Source organism: Rattus norvegicus, chromosome Y (assembly GCF_036323735.1).
Source record: "Rattus norvegicus strain BN/NHsdMcwi chromosome Y, GRCr8, whole genome shotgun sequence".
In the NCBI taxonomy this organism is placed as follows: Eukaryota; Metazoa; Chordata; class Mammalia; order Rodentia; family Muridae; genus Rattus; species Rattus norvegicus.
The window spans coordinates 15,377,548-15,382,932 of record NC_086040.1 but is presented as its reverse complement, the minus strand read 5'-3'; the positions used below and the strand labels follow the sequence as shown (position 1 = coordinate 15,382,932).

Sequence of the window (5,385 nt, the reverse complement as noted above, 5' to 3'; positions counted from 1 at the left end):
TGGTACACATTGAGGGAACAAATTTTTCAACTCTTTATCTCCTTGGGAGTGAATATATTTGAGCTGAGTAAATGCTGTAGCCCAGGTAGTAAAGGAAAGTGAATTTCAATTCAGACATTGGGATTCCATTCACACTGAACATGAGCATGAGAGGATTTCAAAGAAGTGTTGAAGCACATCAAAAAGGGTGGGCATCCAGGAGGAGTCTCAGAGGGTTAATTCACTCTTGTTCTGAGGGATTTTCAAGTTTATTATTGGAAATCAGTCAAGAGAAATTCAAAATCTAGAAACCAAAATCTGTACATGTCTCATATTAACCTTGGAAATCATTGACCTGTAAAGGCCCCAAAGAGGCATAGCTAGATTCATCTTTAAAACTCGATTACAATCGGTGACTGACTGCCTTCCCTCTACGTTTCCAAGGCCAGCCACAGGGTACGACTGTGTTACTAAATCTTCAACAAGAGAATGCTGCTTAGCTTAATTACTGTGTTTTGTTTTTGGTTTGAGTTTTGTTTTCTTCAGGTATTAACACTGTTTGGGTTGGTTGAAAGTTTTTTTATTCATTCTCTTTTAATATTTGTTCTTCTGGTGAAGTTTCACATTACATTATGATTGTATCATTTAAGCACATTTTGAAAAAAGTTAATATATATTTTACAGAATAAATTGTGTTTTTCAACTCTTAAAAAACTTGGATTTTTATGTATGATGTAGCCATCCTGTAATACGACAAACCATATGCTGAGGAAGGTCATTGAAACATTCAGGAGCCTTAGGATTGATAATTTGTTCACAACAAGCCAGAGGTAAACATGTGGATTGGACTTTCGATGTAGCTAATAAGGCACACTGTGGATACCAAGTTCATGATGGAAAAGATATCCATGATGCATACTTGTGGTCATATATTTAGGTTCTCCCAAAATATAGTACTCTAGGGGTGATCGTATAGAACAAACTAGTTAGAGACTCAATAGCTTTGCTTTAATGATTCTCAGAAAATGAAAACCTTCACCAATGGAGTAAAAATAGAAATCAGGAAAACCAGACCTATCTGTCTCTGGTTTCATGAAATATAGTCTCAGTGGGAACCTCTTGGGAGAGAAAATGAATTCCATGTTTCAAAAACCTTTTTTATACTTAGTTTTCATGTTTTTGGACTTGAATATGTATGTGGTGCCTACTTTGAATAGTCGTTTGGGTCAGTTTATTATCATTAACATTATTGCTATTATTTTTTTATTTTTTAATTTTTTAATTTGTTTTTTTAATCTTTATTAACTTGAGTATTTCTAATTTACCTTCCCGATTGTTATTCCCCTTCCTAGTTTTTGGGCCAACATCCCCCTAACACATCCCTCTCCCCCTCAATATGGACTTCCCCTTCCCATCCTCTTCCCGTTATAACCCTCACTCCAACAATCATGTTCACTGGGGGTTCAGTCTTGGCAAGACCAAGGGCTTCCCCTTCCACTGGTGATCTTAATACCTATTTATTGCTACCTTTGAGGTTGGTGTCCAGGGACAGTCCATGTATAGTCTTTGGATAGTGGATTAGTTCCTGGAAGTTCTGGTTGCTTGGCATTGTTGTTCATATGTGTTCTCTAGGCCCTTAAGACTCTTCCAGTCCTTTCTCTGATTCCTTCAATGGGGGTTCCATTCTCAGTTCAGTGGTTAGCTACTGGCATTCACCTCTGTATTTGCTGAATTCTGGGTGTGTCTCTCAGGAGCGATCTACATCCGGTTGTTGTTGGCCTGCACTTCTTTGCTTCATCTACCTTATCTAATTGGGTGGCTGTATATGTATGGGCCACATGTGGGGCACACTCTGAATGAGTGTTATTTCTGCCTCTGTTCTCATTTTTGCCTCCCTGTTACCAGCCAAGGGTATTCTTTTCCCCTTTTAAAGAAGGAGTGAAACATTTGCCTTTAAGATCTGTATGGTAAGAACTTCAAGCCTCTGAAGAAAGAAATTGAAGAAGACCTCAGAAGGTGGAAAGATCTCCCATGCTCATGGTTTGGCAGGAGTAATATATTAAAAATTTCCATTTTACCAAAAGCAATCTGCAGATTCAATGCAATCCCCATCAAAATACCAATCCAATTCTTCAGACAGTTAGACAGAACAATTTCCAAATTCATCTGGAATAAAGAAAAATCCAGGACAACGGAAACCTCAACAATAAGATGACTTTTGGGGGAATCACTATCCCTGATCTCAAGCAGTATTACAGAGCAATAGTGATAAAACTGCTTGGTATTTTTACAGAGACAGACAGACCAGTTGAATAGAATTGAAGACCCAGAAATGAAACCACAAACCTCTGGACATATGATTTTTGACAAAGGAGCCAAAAACATCTAATGGAATAAAGATAGCAATTTCATCAAATGATGATTGGTCAATGTGAGGTCTGCATGTAGAAGAGTGCAAATAGATCCATGCTTATTACCCTATACAAAGATAAGTCCAAGGGTATTAAGGAATTCCACATCAAACCAGATGCACTGAACCTAATAGGAGAGAAAGTGGGGAAGCATGTCGAACACATGGGCACTGGAGAAAATTTCCTGAACAAAACACCAATGGCTTATGCTCTAAGATCATGAATTGACAAATGGGATCTCATAAAACTGCAAAGCTTATGTAAGACAAAGGTCACCGTTATTGTTTCTTTTTTACATAAGTGTTTTGCCTGCTTTAAGTGCTATGCACCATATACATGCAATTCCTACTGAAGCCAGTTAGGTGAGAGATTTTCACATGAGATTGGGTTACCCTTTTGGTTCTATGCTTAGCAAATGCTCAAAATGCACGAGCTATATTTCCAGCCCTTGTGCTTGACTTTTATCCTTTGTTTTGTACTATATTAGAGGAACTGGATCGAACTCAACCAAAGAGAGAAGTTTTGTAATACCTACAGGAATACATATATGGTATAGACATGGTCATTGTCTAAACTGCCAGTCATCCATGTAGGTTATTTGTGGATACTGCATTATACCTCACCATCTCTAAACTCTCAAATCTCATCCTTGGTGACACTGTAGATTGGACCCATCAGATGTAATGAAGAATTAAAACTCTTATTGTGGTGAAAGGGGAAAGGAAATCACATTGAAGTATCATAAATGCAGTGCTAAGAGCAAGATTCAGACTAGTCTGTGGGGATGGAGCCTGCAGCTGAGACAATAGACATTTGGTGGAAAATGATTCAGTTCAAAAATGGGAAGGAAGAAAGGTAGTTGATATTGTTCTAATAGATTTCCCAACATTTAAAATGCGTTTCTTCCAGATCTGTGAATGACTGTTTTAAAGCAACTCCTGCAATGAACTTTTGAGACCAAACATCAGCCTGAGAATTAATGTGTGAAAGAATTAATTCTGTGTCTCCCCAGACTGTTGCTTTGAAACTAGGAGCCAAAAGTATCCATCCTATGAATGACATATAGATATATACATATTATAGCAGGTTGGATACAGATTTTCTTCATTTCTGAGAAGGAGGTATTCCGCAGGTGAGTTGTGTTAGCATTAAAGGTAATTTTTGCTGACTCGTTACCTGAAATCCTTCCCTAGGATCCCAGTGATTGAAAGAAAGAACAAACTTCAGACAACCTGTCTCAGAGTTTTATACAGTTCAGTTTTCCTGGTCTTGGTCCACAAAAGGAAAGACATCTGGTTTTCCAATTCTTTTTTATCCTGTAATTCTTCTACATGATGCACTCATGCAAATATATTACTGTGCATTGACAGGTTACTATTTCTATTTTTATTCTGTTGCCAAGAACTATAGAAAATAAGGACTGTATCAAAGCATCATATGAAAATCATGCTAAGGGATGTGGCCATTGGAAATTTGTAATTGAGCTGAACCCCTTACTGGACACAAACTGCTCTAAAATGTCTTCTCTAGATTCCTGGTGCAGAAGCCGGTATTCCCTAACAGAACATAAAGTATGAATCTCTGTAGTGAGAAAAGGGATTTGTTCCAATGATCTCACGCTATGGAACATATAATTTAACAATGGCTGGCTCTTTGGAAAGTCCTAGAATCCATTAGTTTATTGATCCAAAAGGCTAGCTATATCTACTGGTCATTTGGATATGGATAAATCTTCAGAATTCAGGTTCTAATGTCTGTGAGTGTTTGGTAGCAAAGTCAGTGCAAGCAGGAAAAAGGAAAAGATTCTTTCTTCCATGTTTTCTATGAACTTCAAGTAGAATGCATGGTTAAGAATATATTAGGATTGCGATTCTCAAATGGACCAGTATCTTCAACTGAACTTTCTTTTCTGGAAAGCTGTAGCCTGTCAGCATGGCTCACATGTATGTGAACTGCAAGATCCAGTCTGGGAAGGCAGTTCTGTTCTTTGTTCCCACCTGTACCATTTGCAGAAATATGCAAGAAATTCTCAATCAACTCCCTTACAAACATGGTCTTCTGGGATTTGTAGACACCACAGCCACTAACAACACCAATGCATTTCAAGATTACTTACAAGAGCTCACTGGAGTGAGAACAGTTCCTTGGGTCTTCATAGGTAAAGAAACACTCCATAGGGAGACGCAGTGATCTAATCTCTCTCCAACAGAATGGGGAGCTGATTACATGGCTGAAGTAGATTGGAGCTCTGCAGTTATGAAAGCGGTGGCAGCAGAAACCCATGCAGACAGCAGACATTCAGTCATGCTGAGGCCAGTGCACCTGAGAGTTGATGTGCATCATGAAGGATGTCAGTATTTTCTTATGATTGGGATTTTTAACAATTTGGTTTTATTCTATTGCTCATTGCTAAAATCTGATGCAGTTTGCATGAAACCATGGAGCACGGAAGCTTAAGAGATCACACCGGATTGACTATACATTCTTCATGTGCTGATATGTCTCTACCTCTAAGACCATATTTAACAATCCAGTGCATCGCCAGCAGCTCTCTGCTCCCAGACCCGGTGAGAGAGAGACCCAACCGCCTGGTCAGGTGGGCAATCCTGAGGCTGCAGAGCGGAAGAGACCACCAATTCTGCTCACCCCTGCCCACATCGCTGGCCCAAGAGGAAACTGTATAAGGCCTCAGGGCTCCCGTGGGGGAGGGCCCATGAGCGGCAGGACCCCTGTGCCTGAGACACCGCCGGAACCTGAAAGAAACAGACCGGATAAACAGTTCTCTGCACCCAAATCCCGTGGGAGGGAGAGCTAAACCTTCAGAGAGGCAGACAAGCCTGGGAAACCAGAAGTGACTGCTCCCTGCACACACATCTCGGACGCCAGAGGAAAAAGCCAAAGACCATCTGGAACCCTGGTGCACTGAAGTTCCCAGGAAGGGGCGGCACAGGTCTTCCTGGTTGCTGCCGCTGCAGAGAGCCCGTGGGCAGCACCC

At 40.2% G+C, this 5,385-nt stretch overlaps 1 pseudogene; it reads left to right on the top strand.

Annotated features, from left to right (window-relative positions):
- On the top strand, positions 4,322-4,649 carry LOC108353411 (glutaredoxin-1 pseudogene; annotated as a pseudogene).